This window comes from Bidens hawaiensis, unplaced genomic scaffold (genome assembly GCF_021521415.1).
Source record: "Bidens hawaiensis isolate Kalapana, Puna unplaced genomic scaffold, B.hawaiensis_p1.1 tig00018576_1, whole genome shotgun sequence".
NCBI classification, from domain to species: domain Eukaryota; kingdom Viridiplantae; phylum Streptophyta; class Magnoliopsida; order Asterales; family Asteraceae; genus Bidens; species Bidens hawaiensis.
Genome location: NW_027492814.1, coordinates 125,550 through 149,210, shown reverse-complemented (window position 1 = coordinate 149,210; position 23,661 = coordinate 125,550). Strand labels below are relative to the sequence as shown.

Sequence of the window (23,661 nt, the reverse complement as noted above, 5' to 3'; positions counted from 1 at the left end):
GAGCTCTGCTCGTGTGTCGTTTTTTCAAGCTCAAGCTCATTTATTATATAGTAATAATTATATTAATTTTTGATTATTTTATATATATTTTTTAATTATAATTTTTATGCATAAGCTTATCATTGTTTATATTTATAGTAGGCTTATATGTAACTTAAACAAGAATTATATAATAAATAGGCTCGTTTAGCCCCGTTAGCTAGCTTGAGCTTGGGCTCGTTTATTAACCAAGCTTATTTTAAGGATCGAGCTTGAGCTCGTTTAAGCTTTGCTTGGTTTGAGTTTTAACGAGACGATCACGAGGCAACTCGGCTCGTTTACACCCCTACATGTGACCCGCATAAGGTATTAAAAAAATTGCGTTATTATATTGGTAATCGTATAGTGTTATTGAAATCATATTTGACAAAATTTAGTTAAACACCCACAAAATGGATAAAAGAAGTGCTTTCGGGTCAGTTGACCGATCCAGTCTGTTTTGACCCATATTAAAAGTCAACCCATTTTGACCATTTAACCAACCCACCTTTCTTTTGTGCTTGCAGTTAATTGATGGCAAGGAGTATCATATCCCTTTTAACTCATATGACTAGTGAAAGACATGGATCTTAGTATGCTGACTTTTGTTTTGGTCAAAGTTCATGATCATCTTTTGATATGTGGTTATTGATTTGAAGCCATCTGTAGTGGTGATTTACATAGCAAATTTTTGCAAGATTATTGAACCATGATGGAACTTATGAACTAGCAAATGAATATGTTATTTTGCGTTTATTTTGTTTGAGCATTAAAAAACCTTAGATCTAGGGATTCCGTTATTACAGCGAAAATAAACCGATATTTATGTGGCCTTTAAGTTTGGGCAGACTTAACAAAGTGCCTTTAAATAAGGTGTTTCTTTTAAAGCAAATGTATTATACGCTGTAGGCATTTTCTTGGTTAAAACCTGTTAGAACCGTACAAGATCTCTGTAATGAAGCCGGTTTGTGTAACAATTTCTGTAATCGACGGGTCCTGTTAAAAGTTAGTATCCTTGGTGGCGAGCGATTCAGGATCATCTTCCTACCTTAGTGTCGTTGGCTAGGTGAGACGTTATGGTCCAGCCGGTTGTGTGCCCATGTTGTGGTGACTATAATGAAACACCGGAACACTTATTTGCTTCTTGTTCTTTTTGCTCTCTCTATTTGGCAAGTTATTTCCCAACAGTGTTGAAGTCGGTCCTTTTCTATATTCGGTGTAATGAATCTTTTGGATATGCATAAATTTATGAAGGTTTCGGTCAAAAGAGTGAGGGTGGTTCATGCTATAATTATCACATTTATGCGGTATTATATAGGAAGTCCAGCATGAATTGATTTTTGAACGTAAGCTTCTTGATCGAAGGAAGGCTATTGAAGACATCAAAGTTCCCAGTTTCCGTTGGATCCAAAATCGTTCTAGAATGAAGGCTTTCTCTTGGCAGGGTTAGAGGTCTTTTAATATATCTAGTTTGTTGGTCGTTAAAAACACATGAGATGCTCTTCTCGGCAATCCTTAACATGCAAAGTAATTCCAAGATAGATTTCTCAAAACCATTCATATTGTAGTTCATCACAAAATCATCATAGGAATCAGGAAGTGACCCCATCATGATGATAGCTAGGTCATACTTAAGTAGAGAGCCAAGCCTCTCCAACCGGTAAACATAGCCCTTCATTTTCATCACATGGTTGATTGGGGTCCTCTCTTGCATTGACAATTGTCAAGAGAAATCATAGTGCCATGGATCTTTTGTCAGGCTTGCTCTTGGAACATCAACTTGAGTTCCACAATGATGCCATACGCTTTTAGGTACTCTAAATCATGATGCAGACCAGGTTCCACAGTGGCGAGCATGAGACATGCAATAGGTTGAGCATAATCGACATGCTTAGTCCATGCATCCCCCAAACAGCCTTGGTTGCATTGGCTGCCGAAGGCTTGGGGACAAGTCCCTCAAGAATGTACATGTTCGTGTCTTGCATAAGCACAATCAAAAGTTCGCGATACCCTAGGCCGTCTCCAGGAATTTAAATACATCAGCCGAACCAAAATAAAAAAGGCCCGCAGACCTTAATAAGTAACGAAATATATAAGCTACTTTTTACAAACAACGATTAACGTCAATTATTTATGGAAAATTGGAAATAGATAATCCAAACTTTTGTGTATTAGTCGATAATCTTACCTTAAAAAATAACTACCAACGGTCCAACTTTTCATCTATTTTTGTCTCAATGGATCGTTGTTAAAAAACACTTAACATCGTTAATTTTTTTTTCTAAGTTTCAAACCAATGTTTTAGGGCTTTTGATCGGAAGAAGGATACGAGCCGACTGATGTAAAACTTATCTTGAAATGGTGATTCATATGCTTTGATTTTTGTTAATGGGAAATTCAAACACCCGAATTAAAACACTGTTTCGTCATTTGGATCACTGTTTCGAGATAAGTTTTACATCTGTCGACTCGTATTCTTCTTCAAATTAAAAGTTCTAAAACATCGGTTTGAAACTCGAAAAAAAACTTAACGACGGTTAAGTGCTTTTTAATGGTATCCATTAAGACAAAAATAGTTGAAATGTTGGACCATTGGTAGTGCTTTAAGTGTGAGATTATTATCAGCTAATACACAAAATGTGGGATTATCAGTTTTCAATTTGCCATTATTTATTTAATTTTTAAATTTAGCTTGGGCTAAATAGATTAGATGGATTATGAATAAAAAAGGTTTCGGTCCAAAATATTTAATATAATTAAGATTCAAACCTATTTTATAATTTTTTTTAAATATATACACATAGTATATATAAAAAAAATTTGGCCCCCAAAATTTATGTGCCTCGGCCGGCCGGCTGGTTTGCCTTAGCCGGCCATGGCAATACCAATCCATGAAGTTTGTGCCGTTGAGTTCTCCCGAGGTCAGAGGGAATATGAGTTGTTTGCGTGAACAATTGCGTTACTTGTCATCTTAAAAAAGAGATTTGATTTTAGTTCTTTGATATTAAGTCCTTTAGTAATTAAGTACCCTTATTATGCTTATAAAATCTTAACTCTGAAAGGCTAAGATCCACAAACCTCCCTTAAGTTCTTGTAATTGGCCTTCACGCTTCTTACAAGATTTAAGTTGATTGGCAGGTATGAAACCAATTGCTTACTTGCAATAAATCTCTTGGGATTCATTAACAAATGAGTTGTTGATATTGGCATGCTTAATATCGACTATGCTAACCCACCCTTTGTCATTGGCCTATGCACTTCTCACAAAGTCGAGTTATAAGTCATCCAAGCTTAAAGACATGTGATACATATCTCAATCCTTGTGATTGGCAAAGTGTACTTCCCACAAGATTGTGATACATCCCCTTTCCTCATAATAAGAAAAATTCAAATGAATGGTCCGGGACAATTCTCCAAGGGAAAATCAGCGATAAAGTGTAAAATGTTTTAACTAGGATGCTTATATTTATTTTGAAAAAGTGCTTTCACCGTTTCCATGTAGGTAATATTTACAAAACGTTTTACGTAACGAAATATCATGTCCTATGAGTCTTTGCATATAAAAAATCCATGTTTTATTTATTCGTCTAATAATAAGATTTATTCGGTGACATATTAAAATTGTAGATATTAATACGTTGGTATTGATTAACGGTTTTAATCTTTTAATAAATCCTTTATATTATTAGCCTTTTAGTTTTTATAAAAATAAATTTTATTATTATTTTTGGATTTCAAAAATCAATTCTTATGAAACCTTAAAGGGTTTTTAAATCAAATACTCCTCTTTTGTAATTTTAAGCATTTCATCTTGAAAAACCCTTTTGTCTTGAGAGTTTATATAAATTCCAATGTTATCAAAATCTCATTTTATTTGCCCTTCTCTGTTTGTAGTTTTACTTGTTAACCTTGAAAATAAACGCAACCAAAAACAGGTAAATCTATATCTATATGACTATATCTATACTATATAATAAATAAAAGTTTTCTCTTGGTACGTGTCATTCTCTGGTGTATTCTTCCCGCCTCTCTTTCCTATTAATTATACATTAAACATACATATTTTTTTAACTCATGATTTAACCTCTCTAATATGAATTATATCGTTTTTATATATATAAAAACATTTACAGATATATAAATCATTGTTGCCCTTAAAACTTTAAAAACATGTGGATTTTTAACTAAACTTGATTCGATTTATTTTTCCCTGTTCATATATTGTTAATCAAAACCATATCGATTCTCTTTTACTGCACATTCTTCGACTAATCGAAAGCTTTCTTCCACTGATAAGAGGTTCGTTTTGTTCCGATTGTACCGGTTATATTCTCATAATACGATTCTACTTTAGTTTTTACCATTTTTTACTGTATCATCTAATGTTGCATCGAAAAAAATATTAAGAGATTTGTGATTTATTTTTAAGTTTGTGAATTATAGTTGCAATTTAACTTTGTACTTATTTAATGTAATATTCAACTTTGTTTATCATTCTTTTAAGTTATTCAACCCGTGTAGGACATAGGTACCTAACCTATTTAAATAATATGCAAAACCATTTCAATATGGTGTTTTGAGGATCAAGTTACTATATAAATAGAAACAGAAATGATAAGGATGAGAATGATTTATAGCCACACAAAAAATCTTTTAATTTTTTTTTTAAAAAATTAATAAAAAAATCATAACTCAAAATTTAATAAAAAAACAAAAATGTTTCCACGGTCTTCCTCGTTCTAAAAAAAACAATGTTGAGGGAAAAAGATCATTGTGTCTTTGTGTTTATCATTGTGTTTTGTGTTTATTTTCGTCATTGATTGTGTCTTTTTTTCCTTGATATTGTGTCTTTTTTCTTGATATTGTGTTATCTTTTGTTCGGAATTGTATTATATTTTGCGATCTATTGTGTCTTTTTTTGTTATAATTTCGTCTTTTGTTCATTTTCTTCATTGTGTCTTTTCGACTTTTTTTGAACGGGAATGACGAAGGAAACATTTTAGTTTTTTAAAATTATTCATTTTCTATTTATATTTTGAGTTATGATTTTGTTCGAAATTGTGTTATAAATTTATTATTATTATTTTTTGAATTAAAGAGAGAGAACATTTTGAAAGTTTGCAACACATTTAACCATGTAGTTACCTCCTAGTAGTAACATGACAATAGGGATGACAATGGGTCGAGTTTGGGACGGATTTAGGTATTCCCAAACCCATGCCAGTTATTAAAGTTAGTCTCAAACCCAACAGGTAGTTACCCATTGGGTATCAGGCATACTCGTAGGTTTCAGGTATACACGTTGGGTATACTTGACTTAAAACCCGTCGGATTTCTATCCGATTTTGTCAAAATATAGCTAATTAATTAAAAAAATTATATATTACTATAAAACAAGTACGACTCAAAACTTGTTGGGTTTCAATCGAGTTTTGACCAAATATAATTAATTAATTACAAAAGATATTACTATAAAACAAGCATTTATATATGTTAACCTTTACATGATTATGATTAACTTTTGTATACAAATACACATAAATGATAGGAAGTTGTACAACTAATTGAAACACTTTTGATAGTTTAGGCACTAAGATGCCTATCCTAGCAACAACTATGATATTCTTATATTAACACCAATTGGAAGTCCCTAGTACCAAGCCAAAAGGGCATCTGAACAAGTTCAAGATATAAATCCTGATCTTGTTTCAGATAAAACCGCTGATGTAGGTAAAACTATTGAAAGCAGGTCTGCATATGAGACTATTAAGTTCGTTGATGCAAAAATCATTAAGGTCTGAGGTCTTGCAGCTCAAGAAGCTCATCACCAACATGACTCAAACTCAAGTCCAACAACTCCAAGATCCCCAGTTGTTGGCTTCCATCCGGGGTGAATTTCAATCTTGCATCCACTAGCTAGTCACTAAATAGCCACCAGCCACTCAAAGCTTTAGCATACCAGAGGGTATAACTACCCCTTCCACAAAGCATGCTGAGCTAAAATCCTTTCTCACACCCCAATTTCAAATATTACAAACCAAAGTCAAAACTGATACCACCATGCTCAGAAATTCCTTAATAATGTTTGGAACTACCTGAATATCTGAGTAAGCCTTTCTTATATGGGATGTCAACCGTGCTGATTTTCACACCACAGGCTTGATTCATCATGAGCACCATCAAGAAGAAAACCAACTATTAAGTCAAGTTTCAATCTAAAAACATAAAGATTTCAAACCTTAGCAACCACTTTCATGCCATTTGCAATTGTAGAAAGGTTTTTTTTAACTAATTGTACCATTGAAAAACTAGTTGAATAAGCAAATTCTATTATCATGTATGGGCATTTCAGTAATTTTAAAGCAAGCCATAAAGTGGACTCCCTACAATTCTCCCTCCTCTCTATCTCCAGGTCTTCCATGAGAGAATGTTTTCTAATTACTTCAAATAGCAACTCAGGTCCTAAAAGCAGATCAGGAGAGACAGTTAGACATAAATGGGAAATGTTAAAAATAGCTTAAAAGTTTTCTTTTTCATATTTAGCATTCAATTCATGCTCATAATTTCTTTTAAGTACCCCCTTCTCTCTAGAGACTTATCTCTACATGTACACATCTGATTATTATTACTGATTACACACATATGGGTTTGAGAGAGGTGAAGAACACCACCGTCACACCAATCAGAACCCGTTCGCCGTGATCAACAATAATCATATCATGTAACTCTTTAAAACCCTATATCAAGATCAAAACTTTGTGTGTTTGTAAATTTTTATGTTATTTTTATCATTCAGGCGAAACGATGGAGGGCCTTATGGCTTGGTTAATGTGGATCAAGCAAATTTTCTCTATTGTGAAGGACAAATTGCTGCAATTGAAACTCATCAAAGAGGTGAGGTTTATAGTTATAAACAAGAAACTTCATCTGCTTCTTTCTCTAAAAGGGTTATTTTTTGTTCATAAAATAAAAAGTATGTTCTTCAGCAGGGAATATGATTTGATAGTACTTGCTTTGACCAAATCCTCTCTTTGAAGAACAAAAGGATCTTCATCACCTTCAGAAAGAAAGAAAAAAAAACCTACTCTTTACTTAATTAATGGATAAAATCCTTTTTTCAAACATTGTTTTTGTCTTTCTGTTAAGAAGGTTTCTATTTTCAAGATTTGGACCACAATCAAGCAGTTAATTAAGCATGGATTCATTCTCTTGGTTCTTTTTTTTCCAAGAACTTATATTTTCTGATGTAGATGAATCTGATAGTATTTGCTTTGATTAAATAGTTACGGGTCATGAATAGTAATGCTATGACCCCAAGATGTATGAATGTTACTTTTAAACGACTTAGTTTTGCTATCAAAAAGAGGCAAGCGGCGCAGTATGTTGCCTATTTGCCTTCTATTTCGATTTAAACACTAGTTTTTAATAAATGAAAATTTTGAACGTATTTTTAAATGCTAAATGATAAAAAGAAAAAAAAATTATCACACTTTTTAAGTTTTATTGTCGGTCGAATTTAATTTTGGCCGAAAACAGGTAAGAAACAATTAATGCTTGTTTACCCAAAAATTTTCTTTATATCACGAGAACTTGTTAACGAGAAATTCACGGTTACCGTCAATACCCTGCTAAACAACAGAATCAAGCACACAGTTTAACCAAAGACCAGCAAAAGGGAATTAGGTCTTTGCCACTCCACCATCCTAGAATGTTTACTTCTTTCCTTTATAACATGAACTCTAATTCACCATCAAAGCTAGAATAGATGATTAATTCTTCTTTTACCAAGGTTAATTAATTAATTTATTTCAAAACCATATTTATTTATGTATTTGTTATTCATTCAAAAAACTGATGGTTTGCAGAAGGTTTGGTGTCTTCAGGGATGAGACCTCCAACTCTTAACATATTCCCTTCGCAGCCGATGTATGTCTTAGGCCCTTCATCCGTTACTAATAAGGTATGATTTTCTAAATTCAAAGTGTTAATTAAAGGTAATAATCATTTAAGCCAATATTAGTTTATATTTTTCCTTTTTCTTGCACTAATTAATTTTTGATGTATTAAAGTTTAAAATTTAATTTGTATTTGTGTGTTTGCTAGATCACTACTGGATTAGCTTCCTCATCAAGCAGTGGTTCAAGAAGACCATCCGAAACCCAAAATGATGCTCCTCTACCTGCCCCTCAATCTTCTAATGCTATAAAAGTACTTATAATTGTTTATTTATTTTTTTGTTATTAATTATTTAAAACTACATAATTAATTAATAATGCAATTAATTAATTAACTACTTGTATAGTTGTATATAATATAATTAGGATATATAGAACCTGGTTTTAGTTTTTACTCAATCTTATTATCATTTTTGCATAATCATATACTTAATTGATTCAGTTCTTAATCAAGATTTTTTTTTTCTTTGAATAGTTGGTGCAGATTGAGGGAAACAAGAAAAGGCCATTGACCGATTCTGATCAGGGTCTTCCCAAAACACCTGATCCTAAGGTTCCTATTTTTATTATTAATACTCGCAATGCCCAGAAAAACGAAAGTAGCTTTACAAGGAAAATAAAGAAATGAATTGTCTACATATTGTTTGACCTTATTAAGCAGGCATTGAGGAGGCTTGTTCAGAATAGAGAAGCAGCAAAGAAAAGTAGGCTGAGAAAAAAGGTAAGAAGAAGAGAATAATTTGTAAGTTTTTGTGCCTGGGGATGATTAGTTTTCATGATTTTGTGTGCATTGTAGGCTTATATTCAGCAGCTAGAATTAAGCAAAATTAAGCTTACCCAGCTGGAACAAGACTTGCAAACATCTAATGCTCAGGTGATTAGTTCCTTATTTATTAGAAAATGAAAGGTTTATGCTAAATAAATTTAAATCTTGTTGGTAAATTTTTAAAAATTATTGAGACAATTTAGGCAAATACCACATTCTATTTTGACTTGGACATAAAAAAAAAGTCAATTCTCAAATATTTCCAACGTGTATGGGATGCATCGAGTGAACGAAAGTGGATAATAGAAGAAAACTAGAAGAAAAGTTATCTGATTCGACGAAGATTTAGCGACAACAAAGTGTCGTCGGTATAGATAGGGAAACAGCAACAAGTCGTAGCTGTATTGGCTGATTTTTTTTACTTCATTTTTTATACCTTCTTGTCTGGTAGAAACTTCATGATAGTTGATATTGTGGAAGTTTCTCCCACAGAAAACAAAAAAAAAAATTGTAAGCTCTTTATGAGAAAACAAACAGTCGGTATGAGATGTGGATGTTACGTACAAAATTTTTGTGTTGATATTTTACTCTTTTCCTTTTTTTCTCTTTAGGGGGTTATTCTAGGTGGTGGTGGTGGTGGTGGCGGTGGAGATGTTCTTGGAGCTGATCAAGGGGTGTCTCTAGGCACGAGTAACATAGGCTCTGGTACGACAACAAGATTCACTAAAATGCTAGATTAATTGGTTCTCATATATGATCTTTTGAAGAAGGTTTCAACAGTAGGTAAACGATAAGTCGTTTACCTACTGTTGAATGCTTCTTATTCTTATAAATATATAACTTATAGATGCAACAGCTTTTGATATGGAATATGCAAGGTGGTTAGAGGACTACCATAGGGAAATGTCTGAGCTTCAAGCAGCAGTTCAAGAACGCTTGCCAGCAAATGAGCTCAGCATATATGTCCACAATTGTATAACTCGTATCGATGAATTGTTGTATCTTAAAAGCATTGCTGCTAAATCTGATGTTTTGCACATCATCAACGGTACTTGGAAGACACCAGTTAAGCGATGCTTCATGTGGATTGGAGGGTTTCGTCCATCTGAGCTCATCAAGGTTTAAACTTTTCTTCATGCTTACACATACGTCATTCAAGATATATATATATAAACAGGATCAAATACATTTTATTCTTAACATGAAAGCAGTGAGAACCAATTTGCTGTTATTATTAGGTTTATTTTTATAAGTGTTTTATGTTATTTTTTATTCGTATTTGCTAATTTTCGATTATGAGACGTTATAAGTATTTGCTTATTTATATTTTGTTGTTATTATTAGATTTTTTCTTTTGCTGATATAAGTATATGTTGGTATTTGATGTTATTATTTTGTTCTTGATTTTGATTCTTTTGTTGTAATTTTTAGGTTTTTTTCTTTGTTATTACAAATAATTGTTTATGTAGATTGGTATTGTAGTTGATATTGTGTCTTATGTTCTCATTTTTTTTATAAATTGCTACTATTTCCTACATTCTCATGTTAAGACTAAAATGCACATGACTTCCCCTATATATATATATATATATATATATATATATATATATATATATATATATATATATATATGGGAGGGATATTTTGAGAACCATGGTGAGTTTTAAGAACTTAAGAACTCAATTATAGGTCACACATTTAATTAATTGGATTGAAATATATGGTTGAGAATAAATCTGGCAAAAAAGTCAAGGTAGGAGAGGGAATAAAGATGTAAGTGGTTACACTAACTTTTACGTCCGTTACACATGTGTAAAAAATCGACTCGGTACGTAAAAAATTATGTAATTTTTTTACGTGTATGTAACCTACACATATTACGCATGTGTAAAAAAAATTTCGAAAAAAAAATCGTTACACTGAGTTCTTTCGAGTTCTTACAACTCAAAGGGGTTCTCATTTGAAATCTCACCTATATATATATATATATCATACACACATACATACATATATAAATATACACAAACAACCCCAAAATACAAGATTCTAATATGAGACGTAAGTGAGGTACATGCATAATCGTCAAAATGCCACACGAATAGTCAAAAGTAATTAAGTGAGTTTTGCAGGGAACCTCTCTAATAACAACACTACTTGTCGTTTATGTGCTTTGGAGTTTTTTGAAGTATATAATCTTGATTTAGCATAGGTTAAAATGAACAACTAAGAAGTATCTAATGGATGAATCGATTGAATAAAGATAAAAGAATATAAAAATTAGAGTATAAATTAGATGAATAATTTATTGTTAGAAAATAATTATAATTAACCTTAGAGATAAAGTATAATGTTTATTATGTGTTTGAGTATTTTTAGAAATTAGAGTTGGAATAGGAAACGAGCTTAGGCTAATATACATAGAAGTGTAGATATATTGTATATGGTGTGGTTTTTCGTTCTTAGTAATATTAAAAGAGTCGCAGTGAGTTACCACAAAATTATCGGTGTTCTTGTTGTTTGATCTAGTTAAATCTAACACTCTTTAATTTAGTTTATAGGTTACAAATTAATCTTTATTAGTCTTTTTAATTTTAAAACACCATTTGTCGTGTATGTCCCTTTTATACTAGTGAGATATGCTTAAAAAATTGAAACAAATCATTTTAGTTTTTTAAAATTTTTCTCAAAGAGCTTATGCCTTGAGTGCCTTTATATGTGAGGATAATTGGACGTTAGTGTTATCACATTTTTGAATACAAAGAAGTATATAATTTGATATTTATGATTAGAAATGAAAATTTGAAATGATTACTACGACATATTATGATTTAAATAAGTTTACATAAGAATACTAACTCTTTTTTAACATATATATTTTCCCCCTTTTTTGTTGAAATAAAATAAACTAAACTTTATCAAAAAAAATATTTTTAAGGAATTTATTAATCAGCAATAAAGCAAAGAGTAAGTGCAGAAACACCCCTATGGTCAACACCGTTTTACAAGAATCAACATGGTGGTTTTTTTACAGATATCACCGTCGTGGTCAACACTCTTTTTATAATTGGAACTCGCTGTGAACCCAAAATTAGTTTTCTTGTGACAAAACAATAATATCCTTTCATTTTGCAACTATGCAGTCTGTTAATATACGCAATTTGAACCCTCGTCGTGTTAAACATTTTCCCTCTAAAATTAAAACCAACAGAATTTTGAATTTCTTTATTTGAAATTCTGTGACATGTTGACTTTCATTGTAAGCTGCTTAATAAACTCAACTTAACATAAACAGTCCTAATCTTAACTATCTAAATGGTCCAATGCTTAACCAGATTAACCAAATTATTGACTATCCTAAGTCAAACTATTTATTTGTACAAGATTAAACAAATTGACATGAACTCAGACATATACATAGTTTGACAATTGCATATACACATATACACAGACACACAGTCATACATACATACACACACACAGCAACACTAACACAATTACACACTCGGACATACTTGTGAAAAGACAGTTATGCTTCTGCAGAATTGCATATACACACATTGCTTTACAAAGTCAAACAGTTGTTGGTCCTACTAATGAGTGTTGACTCTTTAGAAAGTTAAACAGTTGAACATACAGTTTACGGAGTGAAATAAAAATGAAAAATTTTAAATGGACTAATGAGTTAAATTAAAAATGTTATAGGAAATAAAACTTTACGTGAGGAAGGATGGTATGTTTAGCCTAACCCCAGACATTTCTTGAAAAGATTCTTGAAAAGAAAAATCTTTTTTATTTCATTAGAAAACATACCATCATCAATATACGAACAATTAACTATAACTAATATTAAAGATGTGCACAGCCTATTTGGTTCGATTATGAAGATAGTGCTTAACCGTAACTATAACCGTCGGTTTCTATTAGCTTTTGTTAATTGTGCAACACTTTTTCTAAATACTTTTTTGTTCCTTTTATCTATTTGACATTCGTCCAGTTACGGTATAAAATATGGAAATATAGTTATAAAAGATGAAAATGGAGGCATAAAATTCGAAAGAAATATAAACATACAAAATTCAACTTGGTTTCGATTAAAGTTAGTTAACGGGGACACATTAACCGCCACCCACCACAACCGCCGCCACCCACTACAACCGCCTCCATCCACCAGCACCGTGGCCCCACCTACTACTGCCACATCGCTCGTCGCCTACCACCACCACCCACCACATACCTACCACCGCTAACCACCATCACCACCCATTGTCCCCCACTACAATCGCCACGACTCACCACCACCAACGTACTGTCATTGCCAACCACCTCCCATCACCGCTACCAACTCAAAGTAATGATTCATTTTATTATCGCATGGTAACCAAACAAAACTATAGAATGATAATGATTCAATCCATTCATATATTCATTCCCCCGTTAATTCGATTGCCTCATAATAAACAGACATAGGAGATTGAACAAACTTCTGTTTGATACTTTTTATTAATAACAAACTCACACACTTTCATGAAACATCAGCCTATATAAATAAACATTTTTTAACTTAACCCTAACTTAGCATCTAAGGTAAATAAACTACTAAAATAAACTTAGTAAATAGTAGATCATATTACAAACAAAAAACAATACCGAAAATAATAAAGCAAAAAATCAAACTTGACACTTTAACTTATTCAACTTTCAACTTCCTCTATCATTCGTTACTGAATTAACTTCCATAATACCTTGTTCCTCATGTTATATATATTTTTTGCATATATTAAATAAAACAAAAGACAATTATGTACTGACCGTGGCCATAAAAATGTTCTCTACTTTTCCTAAGTTACATGCTCACACCCTTATATTGGTAATTACACTTTACATTGTTCCTATTTTTGAACTTATTTTGCAGATATTTGCTAGTCAAATTGAGCCATTAAGTGCAGCAAGCAACAGAAGGGGCTGAAGAAGCCCTCTCAAAAGGTTTCGATGCACTAAACCGATCTCTATTCGACACCATCGCGTCCGATGCTCTAAGCTCCCCTGCAGACGTGACTAACTACATGGGTCAGATGGCTAATGGCATGACTAAGCTTGCTGCCTTTGAAAATTTCGTCATACAGGTACCCTTTCTTTTTCACAAAACACAACTTTATAATCATATGCGGTCTATATCAGACCAAAATAGAAGGCAAACGAACAACAAGCTATGCGCTAGTTATAATTACAAATCTCAAAATGAAAAGAAAATATATGTTAGATGTGTGCATATAATTTCATAGCGGGTCCATATGATGGGAATATGCTGTTAGTCGTCTTTGGTTAGGGAGCCTACTCCAACAGATATTAACCTGCTCCTCTACCAGTCTAATCATAATATTAATATCTGCCTTGAATATTAACATAAACTGAAAGTGAAACTATAATTTTAGAGTTGGCACATGCAAAGTTTGAATTGGTCCTATCCACATCTCCTACATTGACTTGATTAAAATATAGAATCATTAATCATATGGGCTAGTTCTGTATCTTTCATTTCAAATGTTAGAGCATTCTCATCGTATTTCCTATCTTTAAATCAAAAATTACACTAAAACTCACTACATTTTTTCTCTCAATTTCAATTAAATAATATTTTTTTATACATTTTATCATTATCTTTTCTCTTTCCTTCACTCACAACCACTCTCAAAATATATTAAAAAATTATAGGGGATGAACAGTAATTTTTCAAATATACAGAAAAATCATTATTTTTTCTAAAATATAAAAATTTTTCCCTCACAACACCCTGAAACACTCTCTAAATTACAAAAACACCCCTCATATAAAATAAGGGGTTGGATGAGAATGCTCTTATTCCAATAAAAATGCTTTTTATATAATATATTTTCACTTTTTTAAAAAAATGTTAATAACCGAGGTTTATAGAAATTCGATGGATGCATATTGTAAAAGTAACTTGTAGTTTTTTTGTTACAAATGAACAATTTTATATTTTGCATATTAGTTATAATTTCTCACGCTAGAATATGTTTTTCTAGAGCTTGTGTCTAGCTTCTCATACGTATTGGCCGTAGTACGGCGGTGTGCAGTTCTAGATGTTGTCTTGTCTTGGCTTGCTATACTTATGATGCTTTTCTATACAGTACCATACCAAAATAATCCAAAAATCATGTTTAAAAGTTTAATTAGACACAATGCCTACCTAGACATACGTATGAGCATTCTTATTATTGGGTGTGTGTTTGAACAAATTAATTTGATTGTTTGCTTGTATATTCAATCGGTTGTGTATCTAAACTATTTAAAATAATATTGTTTAATGTAAAATAGTATACACATATGTATGTAAAAACACAACATACACTTAATAAAATAAAATATTTTATTTTTTCTGTTTTCATAACAATTTAGTATTATGAAATGATATAATAATCAAACATTTTAAATTTTTATTTATATATTAACATTATTTGAGACTAGTTTTATCATATTAAAAAATTTAATTACATATATAAATCACAAGTTTATATATGCGTAAAATTTATATAATAACAAATTTATATATGTGTAAAAGAAAAATAGATATATGTAAAAACTAATTTTCATAATTGTAATCGTAAATATAAATTTAAAAAGTGATAAAACTACACTCAGATAATATTTTAACATACAAAATTTTTTATAAAAAACTTTAGTTATTAAGAATTCTTAAGGTAAGAGTTCTATAATGATATTTATCATATATATATAGGATTTGGTTCTTTTTAGAAGTATTTTTAGGACGAGAAGTGATTAGAACCACTCATAATTTTTCTTCTTATTTATTTAATTATTAATTATAATGACAGGTTAGTCAAGTGAACAATTTTTTTTTGTGGTAACTATTAATTACTATTAGTAAGTTACAAAACAGAATATTGTAACTTCAATTTTATTTGAATATTAACATGTATTTACTTTATTTTGTTTGTTAGATGACACATATATCTTACATGAATTTTTAATAACTATTACAAAATTATCGAAATTATCGTGTATATTCCAATTATATGAAACTCATACGTACGCCATACACTTTATGCATGTATGTATTTACATAATTACATAGGCATGTACATACGTAGGCACATAGATACCTACGCACGTAGGGACGTACGCGCTTAGGCATGTAGGTATATCCGCATATAGGGACGTAGGTAGGTACGCACCTACAAATGTATGTGTGTATGTGCGTACGTAGGGGCGTACACACGTAGGGACGTAGGTACATACATACCTATGTATGTATGTGTGTGCATACGCACCTACACTTCATATGGATACAAGAGGTTTTTTTCAGTTTCTTCACTGTACACCTGCAAATAATAAGATATTCATCAACCATAAGATTAGATGAAGTATTTGTAAATAAGCTTTCAAAATGATAATACACCAAAAATATTAAATGATTTTTAAAACAAAGATTTAGTTGTGGTTTTAATGGAAAGATTTAATTGACTAGTTAAGTAATTATGAGTTACACATTTGTTTTTAATGATGGTACATAAAAATTACTAGCATACCCTTTTTGGTATTAAAATTCATTAAAATGGTGAAATAAATTACAAGAGTGCCATTTTGAGTAATGATCATTGACCAAACAAAATCAGTGGATGAGATTCACTTCTCGCACTTTTCGTTGTAATATCATTTCTTGCAAGATCCATCCCCTATATATATATAGGATTGGAATTGCGTGAGAACCATTTAGAAATTAAGAATTTTGAGAAGCATTTTAGACCACTCAAAAAACCCCTTAAAATAAAGAAAATTATAAAACAAAAAAGAACGCAAAGATTAAAAAAGTAAAAAAAATCCTAATGTAGATCATCTAGCATCCCGGTTTCAATAAAAAAATAAACCTTTCTCGGTTACATAATGTACACATATGTACATTATCATTTCTCTCAATTATACATATATGTACATTATCATGTTCCTCTCTATTTACATAATTTGTTAAATTATATACCTACATACATTATCATTTTTCGTACCCGACCACAATAATTTGTTACTTTTGTTAATTTATACATATATAATACTTATTTTTCAATTTTAAACACGTATCTACATATATGTTCATCACATATGTACATGTATGTATATATATGTTATTTTTATACGCATACATACATTATCATTTTCTTCTCAATTTACATAATTTATTAATTTGTATACATACATACATTATCATTTTTTCTATCAAATCACATAATTTGTTACTTTGTTTAATATGTATGTATATGTATAATACTTGTTTTTCAATTTTGAATACTTATGTATTAACAAAATTATGTAAATGGAGAGGAAAATAATAATGTACATATATGCAAAATTAAAATAAATGATAATGTGCATATGTGTACATTATGCAACTAGATATTAAATGATAATATACATATATATACAGACTAAATCCAATAGCTAAACTATTTTTTTAAACTGGGATGATATATAAACGTTTTGGTTTTTTAAATTTTTTTTATTTTTTTTTGTTTATTTTTGTTTCATAATTTTTTTTATATTTTTTTAAATATTTTTTGAAGGGGTTTTTCTAGTTGTCCAAAATACTTTTCAAATTTCTTAATTTGAATACATACATACATACATACATACATACATATGTTTAATAAAAAATGCGATGCTTTAAAAGAGTATACATTTTTTGAATCTAAGAGCTAATCAAAATTATAAAATCTAATCAAGCGTGTGGTAAGTTTTTTACAATATTTTTTGAAACTAGGTGCTAATCAAATTATAAAAAAAAAAACGCAATACTTTAAAAGCATATAAAAAAATTGTAATCTATGAAAGCACCACGATATCAAATTATGATGGTAAACCCAATTCCACAACTTTTTCATCAATGGGAGAGTTTACAAAGAAGAAAATGACAGCAAAACCATATAACGACGATGACGGAATAATTGCTAGTTTCGACATATCTCACAGGATGTGTTGCAGACTATACTTAGGAGGATGGGAAGGGCTACGGTAGATGGCCCAGAAAACATACCCATCGAGGTATGAAAGTGTCTAGGAGAGGAAGTTTGACTACTTTGTTCAATATTATCTTCAAATCTGGTAAGTTGCCAGATCAGTGAAGCAGTGTCGTGGTCCCTTTCTATAAGGACAAAGGAGACGCCCAATGCTATGGAAACTACAGAGGAATCAAATCACCAAGCCATACTATGAAGCTACATGAAAGATTTATTGAGGTTAGATTTAGACGGGAAACTCAGGTTATGGTGAACCAATTTGGTTTTATGTCGGGGCGGTCCATTACGGAGGCAATACACATCCTAAGAAGATTAAAGTATAAGGAGAAGAAGCATGACTTGCATATGATGTTCACTGAACAAGAAAAGGCATGCTACATTGTGCTATGCCAAGTGTTCTGGGATTGCCTTAAGTGTAGAGGGGTATCCGAAAAATATATAGAGATAATTATGGATATGCATGCTATGAGTGCAACCGACGTTCGTGGGGGATACTGACCTTTTTCTCTTGGAGGTAGGCTTTTATCAGGGTCAACGTGGAACCAGTTTCTTCTTATAGTAGTCTTAGACGAGTTGTCAAAATCGACTAAAGAGACATTCCTGTGTTGCACGAGTTTCGCAGACGATATTGTGTTAGTTGTTGGGAGTAAACAAGATCTGAGCATGAGGCTAGAGGAGTGGCGAGCAACTTAAGAGAGGAAAGGTCTAAGGATTAGTTGCTCTAAGAAAAGACCTCGATCCACTGTGACTTTGATGGGGTAAACGATGTTAAGGACGCCCATATCATCATTGAAGGCAAAGTGGTTCCACAAGTTACGTATTTCAAGTATATAGGATCGTTTGTCCAAAGTCATGGGGAATTCGATGGCGCCACAGCCCACCATATCTAAGTAGGATCTCTGTGTATATATATATACACATACATACACACACACATATATATATGGGTGGGTTATTGTGCAATAATTACTTATCGTACATTACGCATGTGGCACTTCTGAGAATGGATTTCAATTTCATGTGATGACAGATTTATAATTAAACCTAAATCTATAATTTCAAAATCAAATTAATTGATTTGAGATTCACGGTTCTCTATAAATTCAATATATAACACCTTTAAGCCAATTAATTAAGTGCAAAAGTCAAATTAATTCCATTTACACATTCTCTGGATGAGATTCATGATTTCAAACAGAGAGAATATGTACATGTTTTGAAAATAAAGTGTGAAAACGAATTTCTAACCAAAATGAATAACACACTGTACATTTAAACGCTGAAAACAAAAATCTAAATCAGTCAAAACAAATTTTTGACCAAAATGAATTACACACTTTAAACACTCAGAACAAAAATCTAAAACACTTAAAACAAATTTCTGACTAAAACGAATTATTTCACACTTAGGACAAAAATTTAGACACTAAGAACAAAACTTTAAACACTCAGAACAAAATACACACTGTACATTTAAACCTTTAGAACAAAATTTTGAACACTCGGAATAAAAACTTTAAACACACAAAACAAAAACATTAAACGTTCACAAACTCAGATATGAAATTAAGCTTTCTGTAATATGAAATTTAGCACTAGTATCACCTCATATCATCTCGTAATCATCAAATAATCATCAATCGATCGTTGATTTGATCTTTGATTTCATTATATGAACAAATCTAGAACGTATTTAGACTTTTATCTTGAAATCAATTTTCAATTCAATTAAACTGACTTTGGTGACGCTGGTTGAAAGGTCGTGGTTAAACGGTTAATTAGAATGAAAATGAATTGAAAGAATTTACAATTTTATTACCGTATGTTTACTGAAATTGTAAATTCTTTCAGTAAACAATATATATTGGTAAAATTGTAAATATACAATTCTTTGGTGACACGGTATTGGTAGTCTCGTATGCAATATACAATTCTTTGGTGACACGGTAATAAAATTGTAAATGCTTTCAGTAATTATATTGTTTACTGAAAGAATTTACAATTTAAATAAAGGAATTCCAATACCGTGGGTGAATTTACAGTTTTATTACCTTTGTCTTCATATACGTACGCCCATATATTTACAACCATATATATTGGTAAAAGATCCAATAATAATTTACAATTTTATTACCATGGGTATTGGTAGTCTCGTATGTAATATATAATAAACAATTATTATTGGATCTTTTACCAATATATGGTTGTAAATATATGGGCGTACGTATGGGAAGACAAAGGTACACCAATATTTATGTTAATCTTCGAGCTCATTTGACAATCCAACCACTCACTAATCACTGTGGCAATGTCACCATAAAATTTCAACGTTTATTATATATATATATTAACACCTTTGTATTTAGTAATCTACAATCATCCACGTGTTTTCCTATCTAGCTAGTTTTGTTACTTTCTCCCTTTACGACTGGTAACTCTTCATCATCTATCGCAATCAACCCTCACCTGTCCTTGTTGTTTAACATCTCAAATTAAGTTTAGGTTTGGGAAATTAAGGCCGTGTTTGTTTAACATCCACGTGCTCATTTTATTTGAATTCCACCACATTTTGAAAGGATTTGGAATTCCTTTATTTAAAGGAATTTGAAATTCCAATAGAATTCTTTAACAATCGAACACATCAAAAATGGAATTAATATTTCAATTCCAACGAAACGAACACCTTAAGGAATGGAAATTAATTCCAATTCCATCCAAATTCCATTCCATTCATGCAAATCGAGCACACCCTAAGATCGTCACTGCAGTTTTGCATATGGCGTTAAGGTGTGTGACGGTAGTGACAAGCGATTGGGGTTTCTGGTTGAAGCACATGAACAAGAGGATCTGCTGGAGCGGTTGTAAAGTAGATTTATGTTATTGATTAAGAGTTTTACCCTAATTTGTTGCTTAGAATTAGTTGCAAATTATTGGTATAGAATTTAGTTAAAGTGAACTTGATTAAATTTTGCATGATTAATTTGTGAAATTTGTAGAAAGAAGGAAGGTAAATACTAATTCTCTATCGAAGTTTGCAACTCCAAATGGTAGATTTTATTAAGAGAAAATTACTGTTTGAGTCTCTGTTACAGGGTGGAGTCATATTGAGTCCCCGAAAAAAAATTTAATTGATTAAATCCCTGTGGTACCAAAACTGACCCAAATGAGTCCTTCAGTTATTTTTTTTGTTAAAAACACTGTTAAAATGAGGGGTAATGTAGTCTTTTCACCTATAACACAAAGTAATATATATTTAAATTACAAAAATAATTAAAATAATAAATTTGGATCCTACACTACCAACTCATCCTTCCATCAAATTACCGGTACCTCCACCACTACCCACAAGCCACCTCCCCGAACACCCAACCTGTGTTTTTTATGGAATAATCTCTACAATGTCCATTTAAATCAACTAGTTCAAGATTTTGTGCATCAAAGTGAATAATCCCCAAAACGTCCACATCATATATCGTCGGAGGAGACGAACATAATTACTTCCAGGCGCATGTATACAAGACAAATAGGAATCGGCCATGTGTACAACTTACCGTCGAGCTGATGGAGAAGTAAGCAAAAGGTGCAGAAGCGCCAGAAAAAGGGTTTTGATGTCCCCGTCGGATCTAGTCTTCTGACAACGGTGTCACCGTCGAGCCGACGATATCTCCTTATTATTCATCCGACGACATTCAACTTTTTTAGGCCGGTCGGTGGCAGCTCCACTTTGTTGTCCTTGTCCGGTGAGTAAATGGAGAAGAAGAACAGTAATCCCTTTTTGGTTTATTAAAAAGCCCAAATAATATTTTATATATTTCTTCCTTCTGAAAACCGTCTTCTGAACCGGCGAGCAAGGTCGAACCCTAACCGCCGCCGTTACTTATGTCACCACCATACTCCGTTCGCTGTCACAGGTCGCCGTTACTGAGGGATTTGTGTAAATGTGGTGAGTAGAATGGAACGATTGAATCTCTGACGTCAGTGAGGGGAAATTTCGGCTGTTGGATTTCCGGTCCAGATCTGAACCGACAACCACCACCAAGGGTGGTTTTGTTCTGGTTTTAAAGTGAGCACGGTTGAAGGAACGAGGATTTCCGATTTAAACTTTCATGACCAGTTATGCCTTTGCTAGATGTGTTGCCGGAAAGCCAAGGGTCACCGGAATTCAGTTTAAACGGGCATGTCATCTTCCTCTGTTCTTAGATGTATGTATGGAATTACTTTTTGCATTTTAAATATGTATTATTTTTATGTAATAGATTGAAAAGACTACATTACCCTCATTTTAACAGTGTTTTTAACAAAAAGATAACTGAATGACTCATTTGGGTCAGTTTGGTATCACAGGGATTCAACCAGTTTAATTTTTTTTCGGAGACTCAATATGACTCCGCCCTGCAACCCACAGGGACTCAAACAATAATTTTCTCTTTTATTAAATTTCTAAGGTTTAGTTTAACCACTGCTCTGATGCCTTTTGGTTTCCTTAAATCTCATATTGCAAATCTTTCCACCAAATGGACCATCTATTTAGGAAATCTGCAAATTTGACACACAATTTGTATTATTATGGTGTTTTTGAGTGTCATTATATCGATTTGTTACTTCGTTGATCTGTTAGAGAATCGCCGAACGTTGACTATAGCAAGCTCAAATTGGACTCTTTTTTTCATGTTTTATGCCCTTCGCTACGAGGGTGTCTAAATACTAGTTACATTTAACTGCTAACATCTCCTAATTATATATGCATGTGTGTATAGCTAATTGAGAATCTAGATATTGTATTCGGCTCGGCATTTCTAACCGTGTCTCTGTATATGATTATAAATTACTAACAAAAGCACTTACTTGCAGGCCGACAATCTGCGACGCCAAACCATTCATCATGTCATTCATCTCTTGACAACCCATGAAGCAGCCAGGGGTTTGATAGCAGTTGCTGAGCACTTCCATCGTTTTCGCGCTCTTAGCTCTCTGTGGGCTACCCGCCCTCGACAAAATTAGCACAAAAGAAGAATTCATAAGTGCTTCTAGTTTTGTTCTTTTTTGTTTCTTAAGTAATTTTAAGATGATTTGGTTCTTGTTGCATCCTTGGTGTTAAGAGTTGTGCAAATAAACAAAGGTCCCATAACCAGATTTGATAATATGGAAGTAAATGCGGAAGATCCTTTTTGGTTGCCAATTTAGGTTCTTTTTTGCTAGTTTTATTTGATTTATCAATGTCTTTTCTCTCTTCGTAAGGAAAATAGCAAAGGAAATGGCTCCAGATTCTGGATCGATAAGTGAATGGGCGGTTTGACTCTCGAGAAAACTATCGGTGCTGTATGCTCTAGAAATTTTTAAAAGACAGTTCTATTTGAGAAATAAGTAGAATTACAAAACGTCACCGGTAGCTTGGCTCCTACTTTCAATTGGACATGGATTGACCAGAGGGGTATTGTAAACGATCACCTATCGTGCAAAACAATGCGAAAAGGCCTAAATAGTTTTCAAAAACATTTTGACAACACAAAATAAGAGAAATTTATTATAGCATATTAAAAGTATTCGTTCTTCATATCCCATTCCAAAAAATGTTTAAAAATTTAAATAAGAAACAACTGCACCTACATCATTAAAACCAAAAAATATTTAAAAATCTAAATAAGAAACAACTGCACCTACATCATTAAAACCGAAGGTTTTTTTTATCATATCTTATATAATGGAAGTAAATTGTTCAAATCGTCTTTGAGGTTTGGTCACTTACGTAATTTTAATCCAAAAGGTTTTTTTATACAACTGAACCATAAGGCTTCCCACCTTTTTCCAATTAGATCCATATCGTTAACTCTGTAAATTTTTACGTTAAATTAAGGGTATTTTCTTAGTCTTTTTA

The 23,661-nt window shown here is 31.9% G+C and overlaps 1 pseudogene; it reads left to right on the top strand.

The window, feature by feature from the left end:
* The first annotated feature begins 5,195 nt into the window (after positions 1 to 5,195).
* Positions 5,196 to 22,787, top strand: LOC143556460 (bZIP transcription factor TGA10-like; annotated as a pseudogene).
* The last annotated feature ends 874 nt before the right edge of the window (positions 22,788 to 23,661 follow it).